The 26231-nt window shown below is 37.6% G+C and overlaps 1 long non-coding RNA gene across 9 annotated transcripts in view; it reads right to left on the minus strand.

Annotated features, from left to right (window-relative positions):
• The window catches only part of LOC308197856, a 318611-nt gene that overhangs the window by 251458 nt on the left and 40922 nt on the right, over window positions 1-26231 (minus strand). For all 9 annotated transcript variants that reach the window (XR_013953384.1, XR_013953385.1, XR_013953386.1 and 6 more), the window contains 3 exons: window positions 22030-22143; window positions 17694-17771; window positions 15985-16069 (listed from right to left, as the gene is read on the minus strand). This is a non-coding gene — a long non-coding RNA (uncharacterized lncRNA). The remainder of the gene's footprint in view (window positions 1-15984; window positions 16070-17693; window positions 17772-22029; window positions 22144-26231) is intronic.

Below are 26231 nucleotides of genomic sequence, written 5' to 3' on the forward strand. Positions count from 1 at the left end.
CCAGGGTCAGTTTATTTCTGATGTTTGCCTATCCGAGTCTCGGCAGGAAGCCGAACCCTTGATATTTAGCTGTTTGACATTCACAATAATAACATAAACTGACTAAATAACTTTCAAAACCAACAAAACAAAACAACAACAACAACAAAAACTAGCTAGACATTTTAAACTAAGACAACTGCTATTGCTATCAATTTAAGTAATCACATTCCCAGCTGACAGATGCAAAGCTCTCCGTTTTCAGATAATGACTTTTCCAGCTGACAAGAGTCAGGGAACAGGAAGTGTATGTGGGGATAAGTGTTTGGGAATTAGAGGACAGCCAAAGTTTGTGGCTACCTGTATTATCTTAACAAGGTTAGTTTACTCCTAATGGCACTTTTAAACCTGAAAAATAATGACAATAAACATTTAAAAATCCTTCTAGTACAGCCATATACTTTCTTATGATACTGGGTAATTTTAAAAAGTTTTTATTTTCTGTTTGAAAGCAAAATAATTACATCAGCCAGTAGTTGCAGTTTTCAACAGTGCTTTTGCAAGGCAAGGAGAAATGGTACACGTTTTATTGTTGCTGTCTGCACTTAAGCCAAAACTGTTCCCTGATTTTCAGCAGTATTGGAAATTCAGTGCCTCACGACTACGAAAAAGACCCATTATCAGAAATATGGTCAAAGCATAGAACTGACAAAATTTGTACTATATTCATAAAATTCACTGTCCTATGAAGTATTAAGCAGGTTACTAGGCTCTGTGGCCTTATTTAATGGGTTCAAAATTTCCCTTCTTGGAATGCTGGAAAGCTCACTTTTGGGGCAGGGGGTGGTGGTGAAGGGGTGGTGTCTGTCCAAACTGCCCCAATACTTCACAGATAGGGCTAATTAAAGAGCCATGCAACCACCGTAACTGCCTAGGCAGTATGCTATACGAGACCTTTCTTGCCCATATTAGACAGCAGTATATTTAATCTTGTGTAGCGTTGGGAGAAGAGGCCACATGTTAGCTCTCCCTGGAGCTGTCAGGAGCATAAAGCTGAAAATCTGATGGCAGTTTCATGATCCAGCCTTTTCCTGTAGACCAATATGTCAGACAGCAACTGCTAAGTTGCCCTAAAATAACAGAATCTCCATTATACATTAAAGTAACTCAACCTGCTGGGCTGATCATCATAAAAAGTTATAACCCAACATCATACTTCAGCATTTACCAGAAAAGGAAAGTCTGAGGAACTTCAGCTACAAGTCTGTAAAAGTATCAACATAAGCCAGCACATATGACTGTCAAGCTGATATGAAATGAAATATTTCTCTTCATGATGACAGACTGAAATTTTTATTAGGTTTGACCAAGCCGGAAACTAAATATTGTTGGTTTTCTTTTTTTTTTTTTAATCTTGTGCTCCCTATCCTGCAATAATAATAAGATTGTGTAACACACACACAAACAAGAAGAAAAAAAATCAATTTTGTAAAAACCAAAGAAATAAAAATGTAAAATTCCTGAGCAGCCACATCAGCAGTCTTCATATCAATGATATCCAAAAAATTACAAGAAAAATTGTCAGTTTTTCAGTTTAACTCTTGCTACAGCCTTATTATATCTATTTCTATTTCTTCTCTATCTACTAACTTTTTTCAAGTCAAACTTCCCACAGTCATAATAATAAATCAAATATGAGGCTTGAACTCAACATCTCTGTTTTTTCTCTTCTGCTTAGAAGACACTGGAGGTACAAAACAGCATACATGAGAATCATAACACAATATGGAATATAGAAAGAAAATGAGCTAAGTACAATCATGACGAGAACTAAAGGCTGTGAAATCTGATCTCTTAGAAAAAGAGCATATATGATGTACAGAAATAGCACCCAAAAGTACAAACATGTATGAGTTCATATTGTGCACTCTCTTTTTAGTGCAGCTTTCTCACATCTGCACACACAAAACTTTTTTTTCTTTTCTTTTGTTCTGTTTGTATAGCTTTAGCATACGTTCATTATAACAGTATGTCTTTTTTATTAATCCTACTGCAAGGAGAAAGCAGAGGTGATTGTGGTAAGGTATGGAGGTTCACAGATAAGCTAAGGGAATGTAAAAGAACAATATCAGACTTTCACAGAATCTATCAAACACAGAAAGTCTATTCTCTCACCCAACAACATTTCTCACTGAAGCATGAGGGAGGTCTCACAGCACACACTAATGATAGGAAATGCAGTCCAAAGCTCCACATCTTGTTTTATTTACTTTTTGAAAAATTAAGCTTCATTGAAAACCTGCTTTGGCCTCACACCCATAACATCACCCACCAGAAACCATTACTTTCCTTTGAAACGTGCCTAGTAAACTTTAAAAGGCTATCCCTCCAAAATCAGAGTATATACAAATACTTAAGGGGTTAATAAACTCTTACAATATACCAAAATCACAAGTTTTATACCACAACTCTGTACAATTGGGGCTCCTAAGGGAGGAGTAATTGCATTGTAGTAACGTTAAAGTTTGATTTAGGTTTCTCCATCAGCAGAATGAAGTGTGTCTTACTTCTCAGGTGTGAGACTTGGCTGCTCTGCCTTTTGCAATATATTATCCCAACACTGTCAGAAAATGCTCAGCAGCGCCAATTCTTACTAAACTGGGTGTGTTATAAATCCAGCGTAAGCGGGGGATTTCTTATGCCAACAATGCTTCTCAACCTTTACCTTATTACCACACTTCTTGGCTGCTGCAAGATAAAAATCTTTTAAGCTTTTTACTGCTTGTGTGTGAAATCTCAGATAACATAGCCAAATGCAGGAAAAGTTCAGGGCTGTTTTATGACTCCTTTTTATCAAAAAGTTTGATCTACAAAGCCTGAACGCACAAATTCATTGCTGTTGGATGAGGTCAGTGAAACCACACCCATTCCCTCGACAGACCTTCCTTTTCCTTTAGTAGACAACTTTACATGGGCTACAAAAATATGCCCTGTCAGACGAGAAACACGTGCCCTCAGCTCGAAGGCAATGCCAAGTAAATCAGGAGCTTTCTACGCAGCAGACTTCAGTGCTGTGTGTGCTTAAGACACATTATCTGTGAGTTTTGGAGGTGAAGCCCCTCCGTAATGAAATTCAGCTGTGCAGGAACTAACCTAGAAACACCAGCAGGAATGCTGAGGGCTAATGACAAGACAGGTTTGGCACAGGGGGACGCATGAAATAAAATCACTACAGTGAAGATTTCCAGAGAAAAATGTTAATCATCTTGTAAGAGGGAAAGTGTGTGACATGAGGAACGGGAAGGAATGGCAAACACATGTCAGGCAGCACACTTTATTTACCTTTCATTAGCATGTCTTCCTAGGAGAAGGTTAAATACTCCAGGAGAGGGATGGGATTTTTCTTATGTTAACTAATCCAGAGAAAAGTGAACGGAGATTTGCTTTCTTCAGCATTCATTGATATTAATTGCTTTATTGAACTAGCTGTGGGAACACGGATTTCCCAATGCCAGCATAAAGGATCATTATTTATAAGCTAACTGATCCCACAAATTCTACACTTAGCTCAACATTTCCGTTGGAAACACTGAAAGAATCCTTAAAAAAAAAAAAATTATTATATTTCATACTTTGCACTAAAGCACACCAGCTAAATGATACAGGTTTTCCACGAAAAAAGAAAAACAAGTTTTTAAGTCTCACATAACAGATTCCAAATCAGCTCTGAAATGCTGCATATTATTACATTTTTCCTCCAATTATTTTTCATTCTTTCCCTTTTCCCCTGACTTACAGGTGTCCTTAGTTACAACCATCAGTAAAAACAAAACACATATGCAGACTATAAATCTGTATTTGTGTACTGATTCATAAGAGTAAAATATCTTTAGTTCCTCCTTCCAATTTCCTTTCCCTATTCAATTCATAATTGTACTGCAGTATATTGGGTTTAGGCTTTCAGGAACTCATTTTTGTCCCAGAAGGTTGGTTAGCAGAAAAGACTTGCAAGTAAACGTTCTGGCTTCAAGAAAATGTATCAAGCAGGAGAGACTTCCAAGTAGAATAAAAGCAACTAAATAAACACTGCAACCTTTAATCAAAGTGCTAAGTTGTCACTGTAACCCTTTGGAGATAGATATGGATGACTCAGTCCATCAGAGTTCATGTTCAGCAGTCAGTGACATCACATTATATTTCTTAGAACCAAGGAGTTAATAAATTCCAAGTACCAACAATGAATGTTAAATTCTTTTGTTCTAATATATCCCCAAAATGCTTATAGCATTGCTGCAACTTTGCTGTTCAAAGATCAGTTTAGGGGCTTGATGTGCTGTTTTAAATCATAGCTGGGCTAAACTTGGTATGTAAATCGCAAAGTTATAAACTTTTTTTTTTTTTTCTCATATTCCTTTCTCTTTGTATCACAGTTGGATTCCTTCACCAGACCCCCAAAAAGTAATCATTTTTGGCATATTTTAGACACCAAATATGTAAGCTATAAAGGAAGAACTAGGTTTTAATTTAAAGTTGTAATCACTCAGTCCATACAGAGCTGCCTGAAAAGATGCACAGTATCCTTTGTGCAGATATATTTGATTCAAAAGATCACGTTATGGCACAGACTTCGGTTAAAGAAAATCCACCGGGGGAAAATAGCTTGGCTGCGGTTAGCAAACTCCAGGATACTAAGCCTGCATTTGAATACCCTTGGCCAGGTGGGACACGGCTAGGTTTGGCTTTTTAATGCAAAAAGTATAATTCAAAAAATGAAATGAAGATAGATATTTGACTTAGATATTATCTAAGATTTGCATAGCAAAAGTGATGTGGGCTGTATTAATAGTCAAAGGCTGATCATGATAAATGCTGGCTTAAACTGATGCCACTGACTGCTGCTCCAAAGCACATCAGTAGAAGAAAGCAAAGAGCACATGGAGACAAATGTGATCATCCTTTAAATTATCTGTTAAATTTGTAGTTAAGTAACCAGTTGTAAGGATGGAGTTTCTACAATTTTCAGTATAAGGGAGACCAAACAAGCACCTTCACAAGACAGGGCTCACCTACATTCTGCAATCAGGACTTGATATGTTGTGACATATGATGACCAGGACTTACGGACTGTGACAAATTTCTCTCCTTGTAAGACAGCAAAGGAAAAAAGAGATTGGAGAACTTTAACAGAGAAGAACATCCTGTAACTATAGAGGAAAATATACAGAAGCTACCAGCAAGCATAAAACAGATGGTAGTTATATTGCCAATAAGCCTGAGTTTAGAAAGCATACCAATCATCTCTAATGATTATCGGGGAGAGGAGCTATGAAGAGAAATGCAACTTTTATATTAAAAAGGGGATAAGTGCTATATAAACTTCTCAAAATTTATAATGAAGGGCAACAGTTTGCTTACCCAAAATAGCAAGAAATCAACATAAAGCATAGTTCTAAAATTTCACACAGAGTGCATCTCTCATCCCTCTCCTATATTAATACAATACAATGGTAATTCTCCTGAAAAATCCAAAATATGAAACAGAATTTCAAGTTTAGGACAGTAAATGGTAGGCCATTACCATAGAGGAAAGGAAGCATTTAGTAGCCTCCTCCCTGTCCTTTCCAAGAAAGCATTTTTTATTTCTTTCCTTTGTTCCCACAGCTGTTCCTTTCTGCAGAGTATTTCAAGGTTTCAGAATCTGTTAAACTGAAGATTTAATGAGTATATGTTGCCAATACACAGCTAAGCTTAGCATTAGTTTTGTGTGTTCCTTTGTATATCTGTGTGCACATACTCCATAAACTTGGAGGATGACCTGTGTCTTACTCAGGTGGAACTGGTCACACTTTGTATTCAATTGAAGTGCTCAAAGAAAGTCTGAAAAAAACCTTTACGTCACTTATTTGAATTGGGCTGGCATAGAAAATCATGTTCATATTGTACTCATTTGTGGTCTGCTTCTCAGGAATTTTAACAGATGACAATTCAAAGATAAATTTGCTTTAAAAATAAATGATGAAAAATAACTGGCTTCTCAGCACTTATTTCATAATCTCGAAAGTATGTTCAGATTTATATAATTAAAGTAGAAAATAGAAGTCTAAAAATGAAATCTGGTTTTGCATTAGAGCAGTCGGCATTAATAGGATTCTTCCTTCGTTCCCGTTGTTTTCTGCTGCAATTGCACACCCCTTACTCAGCTTGAACAAGTCACTAGGAGCGGGGAAAACACAGCCCTGACCTGCTTGGGCTGCAGCTGATGCCACTGTGCAGGAGCTCCAGTCTGGAAAGTAGCACAAAGCACAGACCACTTCTCAAAGGCTACCAGAAAAGGAAACAAGAGACACCAAGCAGGTCTCCCCAGCCTGATTCAGAGAGATCCTCTCCTCTTTATATCTATCTTAATCATTTGACTTCAGAAGATATGCAGTGAGAAGTCCATGAAACATATATGTGCTCACAACTGGACAGAGACCGCTGAGCCACAGCCTACAGGTGTAAGAGTTCACACGATTTTCTTCCATTTATATGAGACCTCTTGCTGCGGCTCTCAGCACTCATTCCCTTCTTTAATCTATAAGAAAAAAAATAAGGCTTACTTTCTTTCCTTCACACAGCAATCATTTGGAAGCTGAGGGTGTTATACTATAGCACAAAAATTATACAAACAGCCAAAACAGTTCAAATTTGATCCTGCTGACTGAGGTGTAGGGCCTATGGTCTGACTGTAAATCTTAAAATCAGCTGTATCTCTGGAGAAAGCAGATTGCTTTGCTGGACAGGGAGCTGATCAGCAATTCTCACAAACTTATGAAAGCTCCATTAATTTTCTATAAACTAAGAGTGGCCAAATCTACTCAAATAGCCTCAGTATTCTTCCTAGCCCAAAGTCAAACTTGTTTTCTAGTCTGCTTTATGCAGACCATGCTTCAAATTCAAGTATGCCTTGTGTCCCTTCTAAAGACCTTTAGCAAAAGCCTATGATACTGTAGGTAAGTTCTAACTTTTCTAACCATCCCTGCAACACCAGGCTTCAGGTATGTCCGAAGACATTAAAGACAAATAAATCATATATTTGAATACCACATACAGCAAGAGAAAGAAACAAAACAACCCTGGTTTAAGTTGCAGAAGCAAAAAATCCACAACCACATGACACTACAGTTTGTTGCTCTTCTAAGTAGTGTTAGTACAAAGAAGCACACACCTGAAAGCAAAGCAAAACAAAACAAAACAGAACAAAACAAAAATAACAACAAAAAAGATTTTAATAGGTGTTTTTCTGTCTCTAATAAATTAGACTAAGTCTTCTAAATCAATTCAGTAAAAAAATCAGCGAAATAATCACTCATAGGGCTGCCAATTTCTCCTTTATTGTAGAACCAGCATAAATTCTGTGCATAGGTCATCCATTTCTAACTATCATTGCACCATTTTCCAGCTTTATCTTCACATCATCATACCTCTCCTGTATTATCCACTGCTTCTTCAGCAATGCCACCCCCAAGATCACGTCCATCTGCTTCCTGTCACGCCTACACCCATCTCTATTTATATCATGTGCAGTCCAAGCCTCTCTTCACCCATTTTTCAATATCTGTGACTTCCATGGTTGCATTAGGAAGTCAGCTTTCTGAAGAATGGCTTAAAAGGTGCACGTGTTCATTTATTGACACACTAAAACGATTGAGAACTGCCAAGCTGCATATACAGCTAATATGACCGACTGAATGAATCACCAATTTCTCACTGTCATATTCAATAACACTATTTTTCATCAGATTATTTGTATCAAGGTCCCCATTTTCATGTGTGCGCTTTATAGGTGTTACCACAATGGAATTCTGACCTAAATTATAGTGTTGGGGTCATCATCTGTTATCCTAATAATAACAATAATAAAGCAGAGCAATTGGTACGGGTGGGCTAATCTCCTAAACTGTAAAAACTTGGATTGATTACTGAGTACTAGCTCATACAAATATTTCTTGTATACGAGGAGAGAATAGTTTCCTGGACACCAAATGTAAAAAACTGAAATTGAAAACTTCACAACATATGAATCTGACAGCAAGCAGAGATGGACTTCCAGAACATTAAGGAACAGGACTGCAATTCAAAAGTCCTTGTCAAATTGCAGAAATGATCTAAAAAATAACATTAATTAAAGAAGGAAATATACAGACTTTATGGTCAGTTAGGAATAACCAGGATGTATCAGAAATAAATACAGAATAGGGAACATCATGTTCTGCATAAAATGATCCAGTCATATAATGGAGCAAGAGCTCCACAATCATAAATTTTATACATATATATGTGTACAACTGTAAGAAATGTGAAATAACCTATTACACTCCTTGGTCTGGATACTATTTGGCCCAACTGTAGTACTATACACTGTCATGAAGTACCCAAGTGAAGAAAAGATCTGGTTTAACTGGAGTGAAAGTCCAGAAGAAAAGAGCAAAAATGATAAAACATATAGAAAAATGGACTTGCAAAAATAAATAAATAAGGAATTAGTATTGTTGCTTCTGTAACAGAAGAGACTGAGGAAAAATGCACATAAAATATGTGCAATTTGATGCAAAGAGGAAGGAAGTAAATTATTATACATGACAATTATGAACAGGCAAAACCATCAATATATTAAAGTTGCAGCCAAGGACATTTTGGTGAAATACTGAAAAAAAAATTCTCAAATTTAATAAAATAACATGCTACTCAGTACTACTGCTGATGTCTGAAATGAACCTCCAGATGACACTTATTTAGAAAACTACAGGTCAGAAAATACACAATAGACTGCCTGGTGTCAAAAGAAAAAAAAAAAAAAGCTATGACTGTTTTGATTAACTTCAGGAAAAAAAAAAAAAAAAGAACAGTATTTGGCTGTATGGGAATAAAAACTTGAAAATGAGAAACATTTTCAGCAATTTCATTAGGATTTACATCCTTTAATGTGAGATATACTTAAAATCTATTTTTAACCAAAGAATCTTATTAAAATAAGAAGATTGCCTGGTTTACTACTTGTAGTTGTTTCAAGCAGTGGAGGCTGATGATGCTCTTTATAAACAATAGCGAATAAATTTAAACAAGCTAAAAGATGTTTAATGTAAAAAACTGTAGCTTGAGAAAAAATATGTTGTTGTGGATTGCATATTTTACATGCAATTTATGCTGCAGTTTCTCTTCATTAACCACATCTCGCAGATTTTTCAAAGCAGCGGCATGAATATTATTAACATGTGTTAAAAATGTGTTTAAAATAATGTATAAAGCTTTGTGTTTAAAGAGAAAGTTTAGGTATAATGAACAAGGGTGTCTGCATTGTATATATCAGTTTGTATGTTGATATAGAAACCAGACTGTGTGTCTACAGACACATGCACATATATATATTGCTTTAGAGTTCGTGTTTTAATTAAACTGAACTAGACCTTAACAAGAACATCCAATTCATAACTCGCTCATTCCGTTCTATAGATTCTTATTAGTTAAAGCAGAAATAATCCATTCTGAAATGTGACACATAGAAATTGCTAGTATCTCCTTTCACTGTATTTCTTTCCTTATCATTGGTTTCCTTTTACTACAGTAATCTCAGGAAAAGTCCTGACGCCTTCCATTTTTCTCTGCATTACTTCCCCGTTGTATCCATCTTCCAAAATTGCTTTTGCTGACACAGTATTTATAATAGAAAATTGTCGATAATGACAGACACAGGACTTGAAAATTACAAAAATTAAAAACTTTTAATTTGAGCACTTGACAATATCCAATATCACTGCATCAATCCAGTCCTACTAACATCTCCACTTCAGTGTGTCTTTTTGGTTATAACTCTCAAATACAGCACCTAAACTATCAAAAAATATACAAAATATCAAACAAAAAATAATTGTATAATCAGACTTACATATAAGGTTCTGAAGTAGTATCTTTTGGCATTTTAGGCATGAGACTTTGAAATACATTCGGCATTGATTAAATTTACTCCTGCTGATGTAAATAGGAGTATTATTAGGTCAACAGAGCATTTTTACAAAGCCTTTCCTACTGTCTAATGTCGAGTACTAACCTGAACTCTTTATCAGCAGCATGTAGTGTTTGGTGTATACTAATTCTTACTTTTTTTTTTTTTTTTTCAAAGTAAGCAAAAAATATCTGTGGATATTTTTCACTGAAAACAAAAAAATCTATTATTTTTGCTGAAAAAAAAGGCTCCCCCCCATCACCCATCTCACTGAAAAGAAAACCAAGATACACTACTCTGAAAGGCTTTCAGGGTGACTAGATGTTAATTCTTACACTTCATATACTGGAACCAAGCAACAAGACAAATTCTGTTGACATTTTTGGAAGATACCTGTGCGGCTATACTACGTCTAGTTAGAATAACATTAACCAAATTGAAGATTAATAATAGTACGTTCTTCTTGATTAAAACTTTCATTTGGGGATAGTTGTATAATAATACATTACTTTACATGAACTTCATGTAAAAATAGAAAATGGAAGAAGTAGAACTTAGTAGAAGCAAAGAACAGAAATATCTGTATGAACATATCACAAACAAAACATATTTTCCCCTGAAGAAGCAGGCTAAATATAATAAAATGCACTTAAAAGTTATTAAGTTTTCATTACAAGTAGCAGAAAAATCCTGCTCCTCCTCCTCCACATTCTCACCAAACTGATCTTGCAGCTTATCTTTCTTTTCGCTGTATATCATTTGCTGGAACAGGTTTGCTGCTTACACGTCTCTGCACAGATATATTTTGCCCATGTATACCTGTTCACTGATTTGGCAGAATAATAGTGGCATTTCTTCAGCTTTCAGTGCTGCTTATTTCATCATCTATTGAATGTTCATATTTCCCTTCTCCTAAGTCATCCAACCATATTTTTTGGACTTGGCATAATAAGCTCATCTTCAGGAGACCATCTCCACATTACCGCTTGATAGTTTGCACGCAATATATGTGGAAATAGATTAAAAACTAGCTGGAATCAGTTTCACCAATTTTGGCACAGACAAGTTGAGAACAACATTTTCTGATAGTAATTGCTTCACTTTTTGGACATAAAGACAGTGCATGAGTTTCGGTAATTTCTCAAAGATGTGTGGTAAAAGCCTGATGCATGTGCAAGCTTTAGCAAGGCGTTTTTTTGTTTGTTTGTTTGTTTGTTTTGTTTTTTTAATAAACTGCACTTCAGTACATAAGCTTTAGCACTTCCAGCTTTTTCTTTTCTACAGAAACACGTGTGGCATTGCACCACAGAAGGCACACAGGCCAACACACCAATTCATGTCATGAATCTTACTCCAGACCCTATTCCAACTTACTGAAAAGCTGATACAGGTTAAGACCCAAGAAGAGCACAAGGAGGGTTCTGGTTTTGGCAGTGATTATGACCTATTAGTACAAAGTGTATGAGGCACTAAGCACCCACAAGAAGTAACATATAACACTTTTTATATTGCCTCTGATCAAGGTGATTCGAGCAGCTCAGTGTGCTTTGGTCTGCTTAAATAGGAGGATGCAAGAGCCACAGTATGGCTGCAGGACATGACCCAAAATGCAAACTAGAAGCAGGACTAAAGCCTCCATTAGGAAAAACAACAACAACTCCCCCACCCCCCCCCCAAAAAAATGTTTTTTTGGTTTCAGGTTTTGCCTTAAAACATAACATTTTCTGCAGCTAAAAAATACAATAATCAGATGATTTTTTGGCCAAACTATTGAAAGTCAACACCACTTATTTAGGTTTGAATAATGTTCTGTTTATTGTCTTAAGAAAAGAAAGAAGATTTCCTGCACTTCAAAACTAATGGCAATGTGTCTGTTAACCAGGCAAGTCAGGGCCAGGGGTTAGGATTAATGTAACACCATCTGTCCAGTCTTTCCCCTTGCTCTTTATAAACATATTCTTTAACATGTCATAAAAGAGCAGTCCACAAATATTGTCACATACCTAAATAACTATTAAAAAAGCACAGCATAACAAACTAAGGGATAACTCTCACAAAATGAGGGAGAGCATTGTCCTAAATGTAGGTCTTTAATGCCTTAATGTTTGCAGAAGAAAGTGTGGGGGGGAAGGATCGTTTGTTTTTAACTTTCTGTTTATTTTATAGTCTTGATCTTAACTACATGTGTCTGTTTTACAAGCTGTTTCCTAATTTTTCAGCTGGTCCAATTTCCCCTTGCAATGGTAAGGTTTGCAACTACAGAAATCCTCCACCTTGGGGAACAAGGCCCCCAGTGCTGACCAGAGATAGTCTGTGCTTTAAGATTGCTTAGAAACCAGGGCTTTCAGAGATGGGACTCCACAGGCTTGATATGTATAACCCTCTCATCTTAAAAATATTGGTAATCATATGTAAATAAAAACTCAATTGGAAAATAAGTCATTTGAAGCCATGTTGGCACGAGATACATGCACAACTGGAAGCAACAGCTGAAATCAGGTAGAGATCTGTGAATTTTGCAGAAAGCACCAGAAGTGCTCCTAGGAAACCAGGGTGGGACATCAAATCAGGGTATTCCAGGTCTTCAGGAGAATTTACGCACGGAATCAATTCTGAATCCAAAATTTGCATGTGTATGCTGTGCAAACGGTTATGATACATCCATAACCAGATCCAACTAACTGAAAAAAAAAATACTATATATATATATATATAGTATTAGTGGTAGTTCTAAATGAGTCTCAAAGCAGCCTAGCCCACAGCCAGGCTGTAAAACATCCTGCACTTCTCCTCACTCAGTGAACCCTGCTTCATCCCAAGTAAATCACAGTGCAGAATGAAAGTCCAGTCTAAATTAAAACACTACAGATGAATGATAGCCCCCAGGCTTGTGCAGTTATCTGATTTTCCATAGAAACTAGCCCAGCTTCATCCCATCTTACTTCAGACATTTAATGGTGTTGCCTACACTAGATGTCTACTACGCCTAAGCTTCCCCTGCCATGGACTGAAATAGGCAGGTACTTCTAATGGGCAGCTGGCCACAGGTGGGTCTCTGGTGTTGTATATCAATTAGTTTATAATTAAGCAATGTAGGGCCTGGTACCTGGCTCTGAGGACAAGGAACATGATATGGATAGCACAGTGATGACTGCCTGACCTCCCTAAGCGCAGAGTGGGGTGTCTAGGCTGAGGAAGACACCTTGGCCCTGGCCGAAGCTGTGCCAGGGACTGTGCTAACAGTGTAGGGGATGGGTGAGTTGTACCAAGTATGCACCTGGGGAATGGGGGTGAGTCGTGTGGGCATGAGCTGGGGCCCCTCTCTGCAGAAGGGTAACAGAAAGAAACCAGGGAAACTAATTCTAATTTGGGTGGTTCACGTGTCTTTAGCTAGGGGTATATTGACACATGATCTAACAGCCCACAAAATTAAGAAAAAAGGCTCTCGATAATGTGTATAGGGCAGGTTATTACTTTATTATTTCCTCATACTTGTGTTAACTCCAGTAACCCTGGAACAGTTTAAATCCATTAGCAATTCTGTCTTCTGTTCTGCGTCGCTCAGGCACCATGACTAAGTCTGCACTTAAACGAGACTGGGATGCTTAAACTGGGGTCCTTCTGAGGCTTCACCCATGACATAGCTTCAGCATTAAGTATGAAGGGAAGAGCAGAAATGAAAGGATATTTATTATAAAACAAGAGAGTTTTTTAGAACTAGCCTGGACATGTGACATTATTTGGAGATGTGACAAGTCTTTTTATAAGAAGATTTTAGTGCTGTGCATTGGAGTTGACTGTTGCCTACTGCACTACACTTCTGCATATTTCCTAAGCATTTATAGAAAAAACATGATTCGTCTCCCAACCCTTTTATAATATCCAAATATATTTCACTGCCAAACCAGAGATGTAACCAAACTTCACACCAAGTGATAAGCAGATCATTTTGCCTTCTCTCACCTCATTGAAGTTTCTCAGATATCTTTGTTTCTCATCTTCAATGTCGTCTAAATAGTTGAACATTTCTGCACTTTAGATCAGCGCATGTTAATCAACAAGAAGATAGCAGCTAAACAGTTATTTTTTTCTCATCCAGCAATCAGGTCTATGAGGTCTATATACAACCCCAAATTCTTAAACTAAAAGTTAAGACAGCCTTTCCCCAGGGAAAAGCTAACTTCATTTATAAAACATATTTGATTTCCTTTTTCTAATCTCTTCATAGCCTTTTTACACTGCTGCGTGCTTTAATTTTGCTTTCAGTCAGAAGTTTAAAAACTTTAGCTTCTAATAACTGGAAAAAAATGGTTATTTAAAGATAACTGCAACTTGCTTAACATGCCAGACTATCATATGCTCACTGCTTTGAAGCTGCAAATTAATGACGAGCAGGAACAGTGACTATCTTTCAGAGGAAACTGACCTCTTTCTAATGGCTCATCGCTAATGTCATCTGTCTGCTGCATCTCATTATGTGAATTTCACGGAGTAAGAAAGTATCTTAAGGCTGTGCACAAATAAAAAGGACCTTCTAGTATTGAGCACTTTGAAAATTTTTGATCTCTCAAAATACCTTCCTTAGATACTGGTTTCCCCTTTTGTGCATGGCACGCTGCTTATGTCATCTATTCTCTGTGACTAATTATGTTAATTTTGTGCCATAAAAGTAACTGAAGGCTGTTAAGGAATAAAAGCTTTTGAGTGGCCTTATTTCATAAACACCCCTTTTGAACAAGGCGCATTTAGTCATATTTGCAGTAACAGAAAGAGTCTTGTGCTAAAAATACAACAAAGGCTCTTGAATATGGCCATTTATTCCTACTTTATTAGGTAATTTATGAAAAGTATGAAGGGAAGCCTTTTTGTTACTATAATTTGCATAAAGCTGGTGCCCCATTAATGAGATAACTTCCTGCCTTTTGTGTACCACCAGCTGGAAATAGAAATATAGGAACTTTTCTGTCTCCCAATTACTTAACCTGCTGAGTTCAGAGTTGGAGAGTAAACAGGATTCATATCAGTCAAAGAAGTTGATTTATGCTGCTCTATCTAAAATATTTTTATTTAATTAAGGAGCCAGTGAAAGTGAAACGTTAAAAATATACTAAATGTCCATCAACTACATGGGACCAAACCTTTAGACCTGTGCTTTAATTTTGCACCTGTCCTTTTGTGCTGTCAGTCACAATTAGTTGTGCTACAGACTGTGTCCATCACAAATGGAAGCAGACATCTAAACCTGACATTTTGAAGGTATCTGGATGCCAAGGAATGCAGATGGGGTCTAGGCATCAATTTCAAAAATCACCTAGAAACTCAATTGGCATCCAGTGCCCAGACACTTTCAAACATCCTACTAATTGCCTCTCTGGTGCCTAATACTTTAGAAATTCTGGTCTGGGTAGAAAACGCCCTTCCCTAGAAGCAACAACTGAGTGTTTCCCAATGAGATGAAGATCCCTCATCTATAGCACTGATCTTTATGCCGAAAGTTCAATCTGTCTTCAGACTGGCCTGAATGGTGCAATAGTACAGGGTATTCTGCTTAAAAACAGAGGTATTTATTTTCGTTTTCAAATATTTTTCACTTTAGTAGCAGCATTTTTACTGCTAAACTAAAAGTAGTGTTTATCAATTGTGGCATGTGAGAATCATTTATACATGAGGTGATGATTTAGCCATAAAATCAATGGACCAGCTCCCTATTTAGATATTTTTACAGTTTACTATCTCCAGATTTATTTCAAGTGACTTAATTATAATTAGAATAACAACAGCTCCTTAGAAGTGTGCTGAAACACATGCAGGTTACAAAAAATTAAAAATAAAAAGATTCTATGTATATAGTAAGACTAAGTTTCAGCTGCATAGTGTTTGAATAGTTTGAGGTCAGTTTGTTGAAGCATTAAAGATTGCTCAGTGGTCAAGTTGCTTGATTAGCTGTACCCACCTAATCTGTTAGATCAGAATAAAAAATGTCTTTTGCTGTGGAATACTGCATATGACAGGTTCGTACTCACCATACCCTGCTGCTGCTCTTTGGTTGTACTTTGAGGTTTCCCTCCTTTCCCATCGCAGAAAAGCTGGTTTCATCACTGCTCAACTCTAAAGGAGGAAAGGGCAATCAAAACCACATATCACCTCATCTAGTTAAAATATGGATATATTTAGAATAGCTGCAATATAGTTGCCACTGGCATTTTAACTATGAGCTGAACCATGACTGCTGACAGGATAAAGGTTGTCACAGTCAAGGTCCTAATTACTCTACAAATTGAAGCTCGATTGTAAGATTCATCTACTTGTGCTTAAGGCAAAGGGCTGGGGAGGAAGGCCTACATGGACTCCTTTCAGGGCCAGCAGAGAGACGCAGACAGCTCAGATGGGCTGATTCATACGCTTTTGAAATGGTTTGAGTACAGACTTAGGAGGTATGAGCTGAGACTCATATATATATATTTTTAGCCCAAATTGTACTTGAAATAACACAGTTCAAATGATCTGAAGAGGTCAGACTTTGAATTTGAATCTTGAACTAGTTCACAGTCACCTAGTTTCCTGTACATTGCACAAGAACGGCTGTGTTCCTACCTGTGGCAAAGACAGACCACAACTTTTTCCAGTTTGCTCACATCAGTTTTCCATATTTTTACCTGACACATTAATGATATTGAATATTTTGAGCAGTAAGTTTTGATGCTAAGGTCTCCTTTACTAAAAGATTGCATGGGAAAAAAAAAAAGAAAAGAGAAAAAAAAAAACAACACATATTTCAAGGACCTGGTAAACAGATGGGAGCAGACATAGAGAATTCACTCCCAGCTTATAGTCTTGATGCAGCAAATCAAGTAGGCTGGAAAGCATTCAGATAAGTCCATAGTGTTGCTTCTCTCTTCTGGGTGTGAATCATTCACAAGTGAAGAGCCACTGCTCTGCCACAGAGAAATCTAAGGCACCAACCTGATGTCTCCAGGGATACTCCCTATAGACTGCTGCCCAGAACAACATGGTACCACAGTTCTTAAAACATCCACAACTGCTTCTAAATCACATGCGTACAGTTATTTGTATTGTGGGTTACAGAAAAATTTAGGAAGCTCTGTTCTTTTGTTGTTTCTTGCTTGAAAAGCAGAAATGGAGGCAGGAACATCTCATTTGCAATACTAGAACATAAGAACATAGAACATTATGTTCTAGGCTGACCATCAAGGAAAACCATATGCAAAACATGCTCACTCCTGACACTGATTAAATAAATCTAATTAATTCACTTTTTTTTTTTTTTAACCAGGAAATATATATATATATATATATGCATATTATTTTTTTTTCTAAGTAAATATTTTTTTCCCTCGTAAGGCAACTTCTCTGTCACATTTCTCTTCACATCAGTCTGAGTCCCTCAGTCCTGCAACAGGTGAGTCCAGCCCCACTGGGCAGGAGTCTGTGCAGCGGCCCTCCCACAGAAGCCTGCCCCTGAGACAACAGCCCTTTTATGCACTGCTTGTGCTCATGTCAGACTCCTTTGCTCTGTGGGTTGGCTGTCCCCATAGCCAGCTATATGGTATGGCCATAAGCACATTTACATTACCCCCGGTCCTGCCAACAGCATTCCTAGGTGGAGAGGGGAAGGGTAGGGAAGGTGGTGCACAGGCGCACGGAGCACCTTCTCTCCTCTTCTTCCTCCTTGCTGCTGCCAACATGTTGCAAAGCTCAGCCAAGCACTTACCTGGGACATAGTTTTGCACGTGGCTGGCCCAGACTTTCCAGAGCATTCTGCAGGAATGTTGAAATTAAAGCTCAGCTGCTGTGGGGAGAAGGGAAAAGAGAAATAAATACATGTGTATCAACAGGAATGAAGAAATATGCCTAGAAAGACTTTGGGTGTTCAGTGTTTAAGATTCAGTGGAATATGAGTCTATATAAAACTTGAAATAAAAGAAGCCCATTGACCTATTTAATGGGACTAGTCATTAGTGCCACGAGAGCTAAGGAAAAAACAGCCTAATGAGGAATTAAAAAATAAAAAAGGAAAAAAAAAAAAAACCTCCTACCCATGCCCACTAGCCCAGGGCTAGCTTAATTAAAGTCAACGTAGAAATCTGCAAGAATAAAGAAATAAACAGTTAAACGTGTTATTTTTTATATTTTTATCCCTGTATTCCTGTCTTCTCATTCTCTGTGATTGTTTTCACTCTCAAATAAACCAACAGCCTCATTTGCTTTCTATTCTCTGCCTAATTTGGATAAATATAAATTTTGCTGGGCAAATCCAGAAAATAAGTTGTTACCCTGAGTATGAAGCCTTGATGAACATTGTTTTTTGATTCTGATAATTACGAATATTTATAGTATGTGGTTTAAGAGGGCAGCACTAATTGGACAATGGTTTCTGGACTCTCTTCTCAAAGCACTTAAATGATAAATCATTCACCAAAGACTGATAATATAAATAAAGTGATAGATTGGCTTTCCCCCGCTCTTCCTTTCTTTTGATTTACAAAACAGCTCCAATGAGCTGTCTGTGGCCGAAAAGCCAGTATTACTATCAAGTTAGAACATTGTTATGTCTGTTTACAATGATTTGGGAGACTAGAGGGGAAAAGTTTGAATCAACAAATATTTTCTACATTCCTACTGGTAACTCCAAGGCCTGTTTTCAGGGTTTTCCAGCCTCCCCCCCCACACACACACACCCTTGTCTGTTACAAGTTATGATGTGTGGATGAAGGCTTTTTCCCATGCAGTAATGACTGTATACTGAGATTTCAAGGGGCTGTTCATGACAATCCCATTTTCTGTGTAATTTCATGGTTGTCTTCTTGAATGAAGATATTGGCTGCTCTGAAGCAGGAGGTCAGATGCTCCTGCTCCCTTTCAGTATTGTTCCGGAGTATGTTTCCTTTCAGCTGATGAAAAGTAATTCATCATTTACACCCTTGAATTCTGCCAGCGTTTTTTGAACAACTTTTCTTTCCCCGTGGTACCTTGGGCCCATGAAAGAGATAAATAGGTTCAATACAACACCAGGCCCCGGATCCTGGGAGCAGGTTCGGCCTCGGAGGCCCTAAGCTGCCCCTTTCTCATGATGGAGTTTGTCACCTTTCTACCTCTGGAAGTCAAATCCTGTCGACTCAGCCATCTTTCAGCCTCTCTGAAGTGGCTTTGGCACCCACTGGGGCATGTGAGCTTAAAATTGATTTTTTTTTAAGATCTGTCAAGTTCCCTTAAGGGAGTGGGCTGACAGCCGGCAGGCCCCGCGGCCTATCACAAAGCGCTCAATGTCTAACAGACACCCGAGGAACTTCCTTGGCGGGGGCAAGGGGCCCCCAACTCCTGACACCTCGGGAGGGCGGCGTTGCTGAGAGACTGGCCCTCCGCAAGAGACATTTTCCTGCCAGCCTGCTCCTTTCGGAAGCCTTTTAGCCTGGCTTTTTTTTTTTTTTTTTTTTTTCCTGAAGCAGAGCTGTTAAATGAAATAGTGATAGCCAGCCTGGCTGGGGTGCCCCAGCGGGGTGGTGCTGCCACCTCTGCTGTCCCTGTTCGATCTGGGGGGATGCCCCACACCCAGGTCACGTTTCCCTCCACGGCTGCACTCCAAATCATTCATTACAATGCCCCTAACGCCCTCAAGTATCGGTGGGCACACAGTCATAGGCAGCGACAGTTACAATGCAAAGAAGAAAATTTTCAGCTATTGCTAAAAGAGAGGGGAGCATATTTTAAATAGATAGCTCTTTAAACAGCCACTGACATACGCAGTTGCAGAAAAAGGCATCCAAGAGCAGGACTGATAATTTTAGCAGATTTGTGCAACCCTGTGCAGACCAAGGCTTCACCTCGGGAAATTTTGGTTGCCAGAGAGCAGCTTGGTACTGCCGAAATGCAGTACCACAGTATCTTCACACAGCCTTACAGGTAGGTGTCTGTGGGCATTTCAGTACCTGACCAGGTAAAACAAGATCAATTTTGAAGGAAAGTGTCAGCAGATTAGATCACTGGAATGAAAAGCAGAGCTTGTTACAGAAACACATCTAACCAGGGCTTAGTCTAAAGCAGTAATTTTGTTTGCAGTAAAACCGAGCTGTTCCAAGATATGTATTTAAGCATTCTCAGACACAAAGAGGTTTAGTAATATAACCCCCACCCCCCCCCCTTTTTTTTTTTTTTTTCCATAAATCTCTCGTGTTTGGAGTAGTCTTTTAGAAAAGCAAGTACACTTGATCAATTTTTGTCGACTTTTTTGCTCACCACATACTGCTGTTGGGGACTAAAATACGGAATACTCCCTTGGTTGGCTCCTTCCTCCCTTTGCTAGAAGTCTTTATTTTTAACAAAATTATCCTATGCATCAACGTTATCAATATATATTCTCAGTGGGCAAAAGGATTGGTTAATTTGCTGTTGTAGAGACAGCAGGGGGAGCAAACATCACTGCATCGTGGGGGAATTCACAATAATAATACTGGCTATTAAAAAAAAAAACACTTCTGAAAAGAAATAGACATTCTGATGAAAACAATTCTTGTATGCATTTATTATTGCCAGCCAGGCTAAAGCTATAGGTTAGCCCAAACTTTTCTATGAAAACCATTAGCAAAGGGAAACAACAGCTAGGAGAAATTATAAGTATGCAACTGAAGTAATGAGTGAGTCAAGCTCTTTGTAACTCATGACGGGAATGCTGGAACCCCGCTCTTGAAGCTAAAAGATGAATGAATCTTTGCAGCTTTTCGTAAGTAATCTTTTTCTTTTTTTTTTAAACTGTGCCTCTTTCTACAAGCAGAGTGGCACACTATGCACAGACATGGCAGAGCCCTACCAGATCCACCTGACAGTGCATTTTGGTTGTGGTTGGGTGACTCGGTGACTCAAGTCTGAAGTACAGTGCAGGGTCAAAGCAAAGTGCAAGCTGGAGCCAGACGTCTTGGCTTTGTGCCCAGCTCGTTATCAGGGGACCATCTGGTGGCAAGACCCTGGCCAAAATAGTCTTACCAGACCCAGGGGCCAACACACCAGGCTCATAACTATGTTATCTCAGGTACCTGAGATATGTCCCTTACCTGCTGCACACCTCCTTCTGCTCATGCTTTCCCTACATAGTTACAAGTTACAGTGTCGTGTTTTTGGGTGCTGCCCAAAATGAATGGTATCAGTAGCTCTGGTTTTCTTTAAAGTTTGATTGAATCTCTGAAACCAGATTGATTTTTTTTGCATCTAGTACTGACAACCAGGTCACATTAATTGCTTATGAAATGAATTTTGTGATATCTCAAGTTTGTCAGTTCTTCAGGTGAGGATACACATGTTGCAACTTAAAGCAAAATATTCCTCCTTTGTTCAACAGCTCTCCATCTGCCCATCCATCCACCCATCTGCCTCTGTGTATTCACACGCAAAAATAAAACCTGCTAAACAAATCCATTATCTCTTTGTCCATGCTATCATGATTTGTGGATCTATTCTTCTTTTTAATTTTCTGGAGTACATTCACAGGATATTATTATCATCTCAAATATTTTTTCTGCAGTTAGCATTCAGCAATCCTTCTTCGCTTTTCTAATTAGACTTTCGGTTTGCTTCTGCCTATCTTATATAGCCTTTCAACTGCTCTACCTTACCAGATTTTGTACATTTTTTTCAACACCTTGTGCTTATTGCTTATCTTACTCTTTACTATACAACCCTACTTAGCCACATTGGGCATTGTTACCTTTATCCGCCTTTAGACTTAAACCAGGATGAATTTCAAATGTCCTCCAACTGTTTCTGAAATATATTCCAATTTTCTTCAGTAGATTTACCATACATTATAATAAAATCCTGATAAAAATTCCTTAGCACACTCTGCATTCCCTCAAAGTCAGCCTGCCATAAGACTTGCATTGCTTCTTACTCCTCAACAAATATTTTAAATCAAATGATGTTGAGATTGCTGGATCTTTCATACCTCTCAAGTTCAACACCCTTTATTACCCTTGGCTCAAATCCTTGAATTAATTCAAATAGTTTCTGAAAGACAATTCAATAAAGTGCACAAGAAACTGGAGGCAATCTTACATTACCTTTAGAGACGTGAGTATTCCTTCCTTAGTTTTACCATACTTATTGCAGTCAATAATGGAGTAGTTAAAAGCCATCATTATCAAAGTTCTGGCTCTCTTGAAGGCCTCTCTCATCTGCAAGCAAAGAAGTAAAAGTTCAAAGCATCATTCAGAAAACCACCTGACTACCTTTACTGTGCTTAACTTTTATCAAAATTGACATTGCTATGTCAGCCAAAATACTTGCAGCATTTCTCTCTGAAGACATTCATCTCCCAGGAATACTGATACAACTCCTCCTCTGTCTCCCCATTCTCTCCACAAACCCCAGACTAGTATCTCAAAACCTCAATTTCTTGCCTCAACCATATCTGTGTTATTCCAATAATATCATGCTTATCCTTGATACTCATAGTTATCATTGATAAGTCTTTGATGTAATAAATCCTTGATATAGTATCATACTTATCCTTGCTATAAGATATAATCAAAAATGAAAGCAGAAACTTAAGATACAGAGTAAAATATATTACTTGCCAATTTTCCACAGTAACTTTTCATCATTACTCCAAAATTACTTTTTAATGCAAAGAGTAGTTCCAATCACATAGAGGCCCACATGATTCAGATACTATCATAATCACAATTAGATTACATTACTGCAATCAGGAATGGAGATCATTAAGAGAAAGAATATAAATTGCTTTAGTTTTACAAGTACTGAGCTAGCAAAATTATAATTAATCTCCATTTATAATCTTTTCTTTCATAGAACTGCAAAGCATGCTACTTTTTTTAGGCCATCAATACAAATTAGAACTAAGTAATAAAGCCCTAACTACTACTACTGTGCAGTTCTCAGTCGTAGAAACTTTCACATTATGTACAGAAGGCTTTTCATGCAAACAGTGCCCTCAGCATTGAGGGTTTTTTTTACTGCAATAAGTCCAGCTATTTCTGTAGTAAGTTTGCTGTTTATAACACAGAATGCAATCGAAACTGTCTATCTCTCTTCCAAACAATGGATGTGAAGTCTGCTTCTAAAATTGGATGATACTTTTTCTGAGAGATGAGACAATAATGACTTAGCAGCAGAGGCAAAAAAGCACAAATACAACATTTCACAAGTTTTCAGAATTTACCCTACAATACAAGTATGTGATGATGTCAGGAGTGGAAAGCTGGCAGACAAGGCCTCATCTATCTTGGGTGTATATTGCCACAGTGAATATACACAGCTCTGATAGAAATTTAATGTTGTCGTATATGCTTTTTCCTAATTTTAGTTCTCCATTTTGAGAAACAAGAATGCTAAAATCAGTGGCAGCCTTGCCCACATACTAAATATTCTTCTAAAAAGCCAAACCATACCTTCTCTGACAGATGAGAAAGAAATTATTCAAAAGGAAAAAGGAATCAAGTGAACCCTCTTTTTTAAATGCACAAATGACTTTCTTTATTAATTATACCAGGACAGAGCAAAACCAAAGCAATTGTTGGAGATTTGCTGCTTCCAAGAATAAATGACCATCCCTGGTCAGAATCTCTTTTGTGCTCACTATATGGCAAGGAGAAGAGTTTTAAATCCATGTGAAACAAATTGGTAAGATCGCTGTGGATTCCTTGGTTGAATTCTCTCTTCACAGTCCCCTGTATGTGGGCTACGCTATCTAACCCAGTCTTTGTCCAAACCAATAATGAAACAATTAAATGGGGTCAGCTTAAAAACTAACTTTTAGACTACATAAGCAGACACTGGATATTTTATGTATTACTTTAAACACTTGTCTCATAACAGCAGCTTATTCAAATCTAATCTGATTCCACTAGTACTCTACATTAGTACATCCTATACTAAATGTTTTATTGAATATATCTTATCCACTCCACTGTCTCTTTAGACAACAGAGCACGCACTTACTTTGAACAGGGTTATTCAAACCCCTTAGCTTCTAGAGTCTGCTCTTCTTACTCAACATCACCAATAATGACCTTCAAATTTTTAATGTAACTATCAGGACCCTATTTTTCTCCTGATGACACATCAATATATTGATATATATTTATAATATTGAATATATATTTATAATATATATATTTATATATATATATGTATATATGTGTATATATATATTTATAATATTAAATATATATTTATAATATTTATAATATATCAGGTTTCCTTACCATTTTCTGCAGTTCTTCACAACAATAAGCAATATACTATGTAATACTTTTCTACCATGCAGGTAATTATGAGCCATGCTGTGCTATGAGTGGCAGGCATGGACGTACTCAAGGGACTGTCGTGACTTCAGCCTTGTTGGCAGCAGAAGGAGGTGCATTACGCCATTTCCTATAGCTGACTACGACTAGGTCAGCTTCTCACAGTTAACTTCTTTTTTTTTTTTTTTGCCACAAACAACTGCTGAAGTTCAGTGATGTTTTCAGGCTTAAGTCTGTCTGAACAAATGAAGTTTTGGATGACAGTCTTGGATGTAGGCCTTTAAAATCTTTGTAAACTCTATTTCAGATATGCAAATGCTTTGGGGATATGGCTCTTGATCAAGTTTTCATGAACATCCACATTCCTATGCTGAAAAGCGTGTGAAATCAGTCATCTACCAGACCCAAGTAGAAATTGCTTGATTTCAGTTTCCTTGTCTGCTTTTTCTATAAGCCTGAAATTGTCTTTATCATCTTTGTCTATGCAGTCTTTATATTAAAATGTTTTTCCTATTTACTGTAACCAATTCAGTTTGGGTCAACATTAAAACCATGCCACTCACTTCAAAGAAATCCAAAAGAATGCAAAGGAAATCTATGGAGAAAAGTATGAACACTAGACAGCATCCAGAAAACAGTATAAGACCAATATATTTGCTATTTTTTTAATTAAAAGCTAAGACTATTCGGTAGTTCACATAGCACAGTTAAATGAACAAACAAAATTTATCCTACTAAAATATTATAGATCCAGAATTGGCAAAAATCTTGATGCACATTAAAAAGGTAATTCAGACGCTTATGTTAAAATGGATAAGGGAATTACATATGTTAGGGGTTTTTCTGCTTTTGGTTTGTGGGTTGTTGTTGGTTTTTTGTTTTGTTTTGTTTTGGTTGGTTGGTTTTGTTGTTGTTTTTGTTTTGTTTTAAATCTGCCAGCAAAAGAACATGATCTTAGTGGTATGTCAGAGATAAAGTTGAAACACCAGAATGCCCATGGCAAATTCGGGGAACAAAGACTCACTCCTACAGAATAAGAATGAGCAGTTATGTATAGCATACTGTTAACTCAAGGTGTTTTTGAAAAGCACAAATGATGAACATCAACAGCATACACACAGACATATACATCTATTTTCTTACATCTAAAAGTTTTCTTCCCAGTGCAGTGGAATAAGAGCTGTCGAGCTACTGCAATGATGGACATATTGCTGGAAACCAACTAAAGAGAACAATGTGCCAGAGGTATCCTGTGTATAACAAGGAAAAAAAAAATATATATAGAGAGAGAAATAGAACTCTTTCTTGAACACCGAGAAACAGAGACAGCTTCCCATCTGCAGCATCAACCCATGTGTGGGCTACACAGGTGAAATGAGTAGCCAAACATCTTTCAGGTATTATGTTACGGTGAAATAAATCTCCTTTCACATGGAAATCATTAAAGAAATTGGTATGAAATCACTGCTGTAGTCACTATTATTTGCACTGTTTTCTTTCACTGTAAAGTGAAAACAGTTGGAAGGGGTGTTATTTGCTTGTGTGCATGCGTTTTCTAAGATGGATCCAGTTGCTGTAGGATCTGGTGTGGCACTACCCATAAGCAAACTCTGTGAGATGAACCTGCCTAATGAGAGAGCTGAAGCTTTCAGGCACCTTGCTGAAGACAGGGACAAAAGCAATACAGTGGCACAGAGGCTAGTTGGAGGCCTGTAGCTAATGGTGTCCCCCAGGGGTCAATACTGGGTATTGTTAAACTTGTACCAGTATTGTTAAACTTATTCATCAATGACTTGGGTGATGAGTAGAGTGACTCCTCAGCAAGTTTGCTGATGATACAAAGCTGAAAGAAGTGGCTGATACCTCAGAGGGCTGTGCTGCCATTCAGGAGGATCTCGACAGGCTGAAGAGATGGTCAGAAAACAGGGGAAGAACCAGCAGAAATGAAGGAATGGGAAATGCCTTCTGCATTTCCTTCTTCTGCATCACAGACAATC

Source organism: Anser brachyrhynchus (genome assembly GCF_964034855.1).
Source record: "Anser brachyrhynchus genome assembly, chromosome: 7".
In the NCBI taxonomy this organism is placed as follows: Eukaryota; Metazoa; Chordata; class Aves; order Anseriformes; family Anatidae; genus Anser; species Anser brachyrhynchus.